Raw genomic sequence first — 9791 nt, 5'->3', positions numbered from 1 at the left:
AGGCTTACTGGCGTTTGAACGCCAGCAGCATCTTCCTCCAGGGTGTGCTGTTTTTCTTCCTGTTTTTCATTCTGTTTTTGCTTTTTTCATTGTTTTTGTGACTTCTTATGATCATCAACCTACAAAAAAGATAAAATAACAAAAGAAAATAGTTAATTATAAAACATTGGGTTGCCTCCCAACAAGCGCTTCTTTATTGTCACTAGCTTGACAGAGGACTCTCACGGAGCCTCAGAAATGCTCAGAACCGTGTTGGAACCTCCCAACACCAAACTTAGAGTTTGAATGTGGGGGTTCAACACCAAACTTAGAGTTTGGCTGTGGCCTCCCAACACCAAACTTAGAGTTTGACTGTGGGGGCTCTATTTGGCTCTGTTTGGAGAGAAGCTCTTCATGCTTCCTCTCCTTGATGACAGAGGGATATCCTTGGGCTTTAAACACCAAGGATTCTTCATTCACTTGAATGATCAACTCTCCTCTATCAACATCAATCACAGCCTTTGCTGTGGCCAGGAAGGGTCTGCTAAGGATGATGGATTCATCCATGCATTTCCCAGTCTCTAGGACTATGAAATCAGTAGGGATGTAATGGTCTTCAACTTTGACTAGAACATCCTCTACAAGTCCATAAGCTTGTTTTCTTGAGTTGTCTGCCATCTCTAGTGAGATTTTTGCAGCTTGCACCTCAGAGATCCCTAATTTCTCCATTACAGAGAGGGGCATGAGGTTTACACTTGACCCTAAGTCACACAGGGCCTTCTTGAAGGTCATGGTGCCTATGGTACAAGGTATAGAAAACTTCCCAGGATCCTGTCTCTTTTGAGGCAGTTTCTGCCTAGACAAGTCATCCAGTTCTTTGGTGAGCAAAGGAGGTTCATCCTCCCAAGTTTCATTTCCAAATAACTTGTCATTTAACTTCATGATTGCTCCAAGGTATTTAGCAACTTGCTCTTCAGTGACATACTCATCCTCTTCAGAGGAAGAATACTCATCAGAGCTCATGAATGGCAGAAGTAAGTCCAATGGAATCTCTATGGTCTCATTTTGAGCCTCAGATTCCCATGGTTCCTCATTGGGGAACTCATTGGAGGTCAGTGGACGTCCAGTGAGGCCTTCCTCAGTGGCGTTCACTGCCTCTCCTTCCTCCCAGGATTCGGCCAAGTTGATGGCTTTGCACTCTCCTTTTGGATTTTCTTCAGTATTGCTTGGGAGAGTGCTTGGAGGGAGTTCAGTAATTTTCTTGCTCAGCTGACCCATTTGTCCTTCCAAATTCCTAATGGAGGATCTGGTTTCAGTCATGAAACTTTGTGTGGTTTTGATTAGATCAGAGACCATGGTTGCTAAGTCAGAGGTATTCTGCTTAGAGCTCTCTGTCTGTTGCTGAGAAGATGATGGAAAAGGCTTGCTATTGCTAAACCTATTTCTTCCACCATTATTGTTATTGAAACCTTGTTGAGGTCTCTGTTGATCCTTCCATGAAAGATTTGGATGATTCCTCCATGAAGGATTGTAGGTGTTTCCATAGGGTTCTCCCATGTAATTCACCTCTTCTATTGAAGGGTTCTCAGGATCATAAGCTTCTTCCTCAGATGAAGTCTCCTTAGTACTGCTTGGTGCATTTTGCATTCCAGACAGACTTTGAGAAATCATATTGACTTGTTGAGTCAATATTTTGTTCTGAGCCAATATGGCATTCAGAGTATCAATCTCAAGAACTCCTTTCTTCTGACTAGTCCCATTGTTCACAGGATTTCTTTCAGAAGTGTACATGAATTGGTTATTTGCAACCATTTCAATCAGTTCTTGAGCTTCAGTAGGCGTCTTCTTCAAATGAAGAGAGCCTCCAGAAGAGCTATCCAAAGACATCTTGGACAGTTCAGAGAGACCATCATAGAAAATACCTATGATGCTCCATTCAGAAAGCATATCAGTGGGACACTTTCTGATCAATTGTTTGTATCTTTCCCAAGCTTCATAGAGGGATTCTCCTTCCTTCTGTCTGAAGGTTTGGACTTCCACTCTAAGCTTACTCAATTTTTGAGGTGGAAAGAACTTTGCCAAGAAGGCATTGACTAGCTTTTCCCAAGAGTCCAGGCTTTCTTTAGGTTGAGAATCCAACCATGCTCTAGCTCTGTCTCTTACAGCAAAAGGGAATAGCATCAGTCTGTAGACCTCAGGGTCAACCCCATTAGTCTTGACTGTGTCACAGATTTGCAAGAACTCAGCTAAAAACTGATGAGGATCTTCCAGTGGAAGTCCATGGAACTTGCAATTCTGTTGCATTAGAGAAACTAATTGAGGCTTAAGCTCAAAGTTGTTTGCTCCAATGGCAGGGATAGAGATGCTTCTCCCATAGAAGTCGGGAGTAGGTGCAGTAAAGTCACCCAGCACCTTCCTTGCATTGTTGGCATTGTTGTTGTTTTCGGCTGCCATTTGTTCTTCTTCCTTGAAGAATTCGGTCAGGTGCTCTAAAGAGAGTTGTGCTTTGGCTTCTCTTAGCTTTCTCTTCAAGGTCCTTTCAGGTTCAGGATCAGCCTCAACAAGAATGCCTTTGTCTTTGCTCCTGCTCATAAGAAAGAGAAGAGAACAAGAAAATGTGGAATCCTCTATGTCACAGTATAGAGATTCCTTTAGGTGTCAGAGGAAAAGAAGAGTAGAAGACAGAAGTGGAAAATTCGAACTTATCAGAGAGAATGGAGTTCGAATTTTGCATTAAAGGATAGTGTTAGTCCATAAATAGAAGGATGTGAGAAGGAGGGGAGTCATTTTCGAAAATTAAGTGAAAAATTTTGAAAACATTTTTGAAAAACATTACTTAATTTTCGAAAATGAAAAGGGAAAAGAAATCAATTGATTTTTGAAAAAGATTTTGAAATTAGAAATCAAAAAGATTTGATTGAAAACTGTTCATACCCTGACCGAGCTCCCCCAACTCGGAAGTTCATAGAAGGTCCGACCTCGTCCCAAGGCCCACGCCTGAGGTCGGACCTCGGACAAATAAGCTAAAGAAGGCCCATCAGAAGGAACGAAGCCCAAAACCTAAAGGCCGAAAAGGCCTAAAGAAAGGCGGTACCACAAAGATAGGGATAAAGCTCCCAAAAGATAAGATAAGATAAGAATATCTTATCCAGGGAAGATCACGACCAACTACTATAAATACACTGGAGCACCCAGGTATAACTCATACTCTAATTCTACTCAATATCTGCTTGGACCCATGCTAACTTAAGCATCGGAGTGTCATTGCAGGTACAACCACCAGCCGCTCAGCGCATCAAGATCGGGCCACAGAACCCTCACCTCGGGTCTTGCCAGACGGCCGAGCTACACGTTTCAGGTAACCCTCGGAACATTGGCGCCGTTGCCGGGGATCCTGGAAGTCATCCCTCTACCATGGCGGACGATCCTCCCAACAATAACCACGCTACATCAGAACAAGAGGAGGAAGTTGACACCGGAGAACGACCGGACAGCCCTCTATCACCGCGCACTCCAGGAGGAAACAAACAGAATCACCCAAAGACATCACTCCCAAACAAAAATCCACAAAATCCTGAAAAAGAAAAGAGCTCAGAAATTCTAGAAGCAGTTCGGGCACAGCAAAACCGGCTGAAACAACTCGAAGAGGACATAAAGAAGCAGAAAGAAACTGAACAAGATTTGAGAAGGGAGGCTCGCAAGCGCAGGGAATTAGAAGAAAAACTCCGGAAAATAGAGGCCAACCTGAAAGATCGGACGGACCGCGGTCCCACCCCCGAAGGCAACCATGATCCCTTCACGCAAGAGATCATGAAGGAAAAGGTATCGCGGAACTTTAAGCCACCCGATATGGATCTATACGACGGCACCACCGATCCAAGTCACCACCTCAGCAACTTTAGAAGCAGAATGTACCTAGTCGACGCCTCCGACGCGATTCGGTGCAAAGCCTTCCCCGCCACTCTCACCAAGTCAGCCATGAAATGGTTCGACAACCTGCCACCAAGATCAATCACCAGCTTCGAAGACCTAACCAAAAAATTCCTAACACGGTTCTCCATTCAAAAGGACAAGGCAAAACATGCCCCCAGTCTACTCGGGATCAAACAAGGCAACCAGGAAACTCTCCGAGAGTACATGGAGCGATTTAACAAAGCCTGCCTGGACATACAACACTTGCCCACTGAAGCAGCCATCATGGGACTAGCAAACGGCCTAAAGGAGGGACCGTTTAGCCAATCCCTATCCAAACGATACCCGACCTCCCTGTACGAGGTGCAGGAACGAGCAGAAAAATATATCAACATGGAAGAAACCTCCCAGCTAAGAGACTCTTTCAGGAAGGAATCAAACTACCCACTCCGAGATCGAGATCGGGAACAAAGGAAGAAAGAAGAAACCAACTCGGACAAGCCACGGAAATACCACAGTTACACCCCCCTCCGAGTCTCCGTGGTAGACATCTACAGAGAAGTATGCCACACCGAGAAAATCCCACCACCTCGACCGCTAAAACACAAAAGAGCGGGGAGAGATCGGTCCGAATACTGTGAATACCACAAGCTCTACGGCCATTCTACTAACGACTGCCACGATCTAAAGAATGTTATAGAAAAGCTAGCCAGAGAAGGAAAACTCGACAGATACATAGCAGAGAAAGGAGAAGAAACCAGAAAAAGGAGGCGGGGAGATAACGAGGAACGGGCCGAACAAACCCCACGAACCCCTGAAAGACACGTGCACATGATAAATGGAGGTTTTGCAAGCGGAGGAACATCCAGATCCTCGCGAAAAAGACACCTCAAAGAAGTCTATCATGTCCGAGAAGACAGTCCCCTACCCGAGTTGCCTACCATCTCATTTACCCGAGAAGACGCTCAAGGGATAATACCCGGGCACGACGATCCAATGGTGGTCACCATTATCCTAGCAAACGCCAACTTACATCGAACCCTGATTGACCAGGGAAGCTCAGCAGATATCCTGTTCAAAGCGGCCTTCGACAAGCTCGGACTTGAAGAAAAAGAGCTAAAGGCCTATCCCACCGACCTATTTGGGCTAGGGGACACCCCGATCCATCCCTTAGGATACATCTCGCTACACACTACCTTTGGAAGAGGCGAGCAATCTAAAACATTAAGCATCGACTACATTATAGTCGACGTTACCTCAGCGTACAACGCCCTCATTGGGCGACCAACCCTAAACAGACTAGCAGCTGTAGTCTCGACCCCACACCTCTGTATGAAGTTCCCTACCGCAAAAGGAATCGCTACCCTAAAAGGCAACCAAAAACTGGCGCGGCGATGCTATAACGAAAGCCTGAGCTTAAAGGGAAAGGAGATCAACACAATAGAACTCGGGCGAGTTCAAGTCCGAGAAGACCTTCGGCCACAACCAGAGGGAGAAACCGAAAGAATCCAGATCGGGAACACATCTGAAAAAGTAACAAATATAGGGGCAAACCTCGAAGCGGGCCTAAAAGAGGAACTCATAACCCTCTTAAAAGAAAATTCCGACCTCTTCGCCTGGAAAGCCTCCGACATGCCAGGCATTAGTCCCGACCTGATGTGCCATAGGCTATCAGTGTACCCGGGATCCCGACCTGTCCAACAAAGACGCAGGAAACTCGGGCCTGAGCGCATGCAAGCAATAGAAGAACAAATACAAGCACTACTAGATGCAGGGTTCATTAGGGAAGTAAAATACCCCCTATGGCTCGCAAACGTGGTCCTGGTAAAAAAGCCCAATGGAAAATGGAGAATGTGCGTCGACTACACGGATCTCAACAAAGCCTGCCCCAAAGACCCATATCCACTACCAAACATCGACGCCTTAGTCGACGCAGCCTCAGGCTACAGATATCTCTCCTTCATGGATGCATACTCGGGATACAATCAAATCCCGATGTACGGACCCGACCAAGAAAAGACCTCGTTCATCACCCCAAGGGCAAACTACTGCTACGTAGTAATGCCCTTCGGGCTGAAGAACGCAGGGGCAACCTACCAGAGGCTAATGAATAAAGTGTTCTCAGAGCACATCGGACTACAGCTAGAGGTGTATGTCGACGACATGCTGGTAAAGACACAAGAAGACAGAAACTTGGTGACCGACCTCACCAGTGTCTTCGACACCCTCAGGAAACACAACATGAGACTTAACCCGACAAAGTGTACCTTCGCCGCAGAAGCCGGAAAGTTCCTAGGCTTCATGCTGACTCAAAGAGGCATCGAAGCAAACCCGGATAAATGCCAAGCAATACTCAATATGAAGAGCCCGACGTGTGTCAAAGAAGTACAACAACTGAATGGAAGGCTAGCCGCCCTATCAAGATTCTTGGCAGGATCAGCGATAAAATCACTACCTCTCTACTCACTCCTAAAGAAAGGGAAACCCTTCGCGTGGACCCCGGAGTGCGAAAAAGCCTTCCAAGAATTCAAGGAATTCCTCGGGCAGCCACCAATCCTAACCCGACCTTTAAAAGGGGAAGAGCTCGTATTATATCTCTCGGTCGGACATCGAGCAGTTGCTTCAGCATTAATACGAGAAAATGACCAAGGACAACACCCCATATACTTTGTAAGCAAGGCACTACAAGGGGCCGAGTTAAACTATCAGAAAATAGAAAAATTCGCCTACGCCCTAGTGTTCACAGCCCGGAGGCTCCGTCCCTACTTTCAAGCCCACACCATCAAGGTCCGGACAAACCAACCCATGAGACACATCCTACAAAAAACAGACATGGCAGGACGAATCCTACAATGGGCGGTGGAACTGTCCGAGTTCGACCTTCACTATGAAGCCCGGACTGCCATAAAATCCCAGTATCTAGCCGACTTCATCGCAGAATACACTGAGACCCCTGGAACCCCACTCTCATGGAACCTGTATGTCGACGGGTCCTCAAACAAAACAGGAAGCGGAGCCGGGGTTATACTTGAAAGCGACCAAGGAACGCGGATAGAACTATCCCTAAAATTCGAGTTCTAGGCTTCGAACAACCAAGCCGAATACGAGGCCCTACTAGCAGGTCTAAAGCTAGCCGAAGAGGTCGGAGCCCAGAGAATCACGATCTTCAGCGACTCCCAGGTCATCACATCACAAGTAAATGGAAGTTACCAGGCCAAAGACCCAACTATGAAAAAAATACCTGGACCAAACACAGGCACAGTTACGCCATTTCCCAGAAATACAAATCCAACACATACCTCGGGAGCAAAATGCCCGGGCAGACGCCCTCTCAAAGCTTGCTAGCACCAAACCTGGAGGCAACAACAGAAGTCTCCTCCAAGAAACCTTACAATCTCCCTCCGTATTAAGAGAGGAAGAAATACTAAATATATCCAACCAACAACAAGGATGGATGACCCCCATACTCAACTACCTGAAGTCGGGAACTCTCCCCGCCGAAAGAAAAGAAGCTAAAAGGCTTACAAAGGACGCCCAGAATTATACATTAATTCACGACGTATTATACAGAAGAGGATTCTCAAACCCCCTCCTTAGGTGCGTTCCGACCTCAGAAACAAAAAGCGTCCTCGAAGAAGTCCACGAAGGCATGTGTGGAAACCATCTCGGAGCTCGGGAACTATCCAAAAAAGTAGTCAGAGCCGGGTTCTACTGGCCGACCTTGCAAAGGGACGCAACGGAGTTTGTGAAAATATGCCTCCCCTGCCAAAAACACGCCAATTTTCACAAAGCACCGCCCGAAGACCTTATCAGCATCACTGCGCCATGGCCCTTCGCAAAATGGGGACTCGACCTACTCGGCCCATTTCCACAAGGACCGGGGCAAGTCAAATACCTCATAGTAGGGGTCGACTACTTCACAAAGTGGATCGAAGCTGAACCCTTAGCCACTATTACGGCTCAGAAAAGCCGTAGATTCCTATACAAAAATATTGTCACGAGGTTCGGAGTCCCCTACTGCATCACAACAGACAATGGAACACAGTTCACGGACACAAGTTTTCAGAACTTGGTGGCCGAACTAAAAATCAAACAGCAATTCACATCGGTCGAGCACCCACAAGCCAATGGACAAGCAGAGGCTGCAAATAAAGTCATCTTGGCCGGGTTAAAACGAAGACTCCAAGAGGCCAAAGGGGCATGGGCCGAAGAACTCCCCCAGGTACTATGGGCATATCGGACAACCCCGCACTCTACAACGGGAGAATCCCCATTCCGACTAGCTTACGGGATGGAGGCAATGATTCCTATCGAAATAGATGAAGGGTCGCCCAGAGTCATCTTCTACAACGAAGGAAGCAACCCACGGGCACAAAGGGAAGAACTCGACCTCCTCCCCGAGGTCCGAGAAAGAGCCCGAATCCGAGAAGAAGCCTTAAAACGGCGAACGGCCCTCAGATACAATCAAAAGGTAATAAAGCGAAGTTTCTCCATTCACGACCTGATTCTAATCCGAAATGACATCGGAACACAAAAGTCGGGAGAAGGAAAGCTAGCCGCAAATTGGAAAGGGCCCTACAAGGTAACAGAAGTCTTAGGGACAGGCTACTACAAAATATCCGACCTAGAAGGCAATGAGCTGCCCAGGGCCTGGCACGCCTGTAATCTAAGACGGTACTACAGCTAGAAAAACTTAACCCGAGGTGTACTCTTTTTCCCTACGAGGGTTTTTTAATGAGACACCCGGTTAAAGTAGGATACCCGACCTAGTCAAAGGGTAAACACTTTGTAAATATTCTTTCTTTTTTTTACTAATCAAATTTCTCTATTTTCTCTCCCTCATGATGAAGCAAATCCTAAGAAAAGTACCCCACCAAGGCGCATTAATTTATGCTCGGCAAAACGCAAAAAATCATTTGCCAAGAGACCATACAAGGTCGGCAAAGATAAAGCGACGAGGTTCAAATTAATGTGAGAAGTTATAAAGTAACTCTGAAATGGCTCGAAGAGCCAAATAAAAAGAGGTTACAAAAATAACTTAAAAAGGCCGACCAAATGACGAAGTCGGACCCAACCAAGGGAAAGTTATAAAGTAACTCTGAAATGGCTCGAAAAGCCAAATAAAAAGAGATTACAGAAATAACTCAAAAGGGCCGACTGACGACAAAGTCGGACCTAACAAAAAGGAGGTACTCGAGCACCCGATGTCCGAGAAAAAGCTCGGACCCAAGAAAGAAGCCTTAAAACGACGAGAACCAAGATTTCGAAAAACGCTTACTAAAAAGTTGCTTTACAAAAGCAACTAAAAAGTACAAGCGAAAGAACGAAATCAAAGGAAGCCTCGACAACGCTTACTAAAAAGTTGCTTTACAAAAGCAACTAAAAAGTACAAGCGAAAAGAACGAAATCAAAGGAAGTTTCAAAATGCTAGCTAAAAAGTTGTTATCCGAAAACAACTAAAAAGCACAAAAGCGGAAACAAAAAGTCAAAACGCTAGCTAAAAAGTTGTTATCCGAAAACAACTAAAAAGCACAAAAGCGGAAACAAAAAGTCAAAACGCTAGCTAAAAAGTTGTTATCCGAAAACAACTAAAAAGCACAAAAGCGGAAACAAAAGGTCAAAACGCGAACAAAAACACCGCATAATAAGCTAAAAAAGTTACTAAAAAGTAGCTAAAAGCAAAAGGTGTTCAAAGCGTTCAACAGAAACCATCCAAAAGACAAAAGAGCCCACAGGCCGGGCACAAAACCAGAATAAAAAGATTACAGAGGATCAAAGTCCTTCCCGGACTCCACATCAACAGAAGGCTGCGGAGCAAACATAGAAATCGGGACAGCATCGACGGCAACGTCCTCTCGATTCGAAACCCCCACACCAGATCCATCCCCGACCAAGGGAGA

At 45.9% G+C, this 9791-nt stretch overlaps 1 non-coding gene across 1 annotated transcript; it reads left to right on the top strand.

Annotated features, from left to right (window-relative positions):
* The first annotated feature begins 1920 nt into the window (after positions 1–1920).
* On the top strand, positions 1921–2028 carry LOC112764842 (small nucleolar RNA R71). Its single transcript, XR_003183367.1, has one exon. It is a non-coding gene; the product is annotated as a small nucleolar RNA R71 (small nucleolar RNA).
* The last annotated feature ends 7763 nt before the right edge of the window (positions 2029–9791 follow it).

This window comes from Arachis hypogaea, chromosome 2 (assembly GCF_003086295.3).
Source record: "Arachis hypogaea cultivar Tifrunner chromosome 2, arahy.Tifrunner.gnm2.J5K5, whole genome shotgun sequence".
Lineage (NCBI taxonomy): Eukaryota > Viridiplantae > Streptophyta > Magnoliopsida > Fabales > Fabaceae > Arachis > Arachis hypogaea.
The sequence above is the reverse complement of the archived record's forward strand: the minus strand, read 5'-3'. Positions and strand labels throughout refer to the sequence as shown.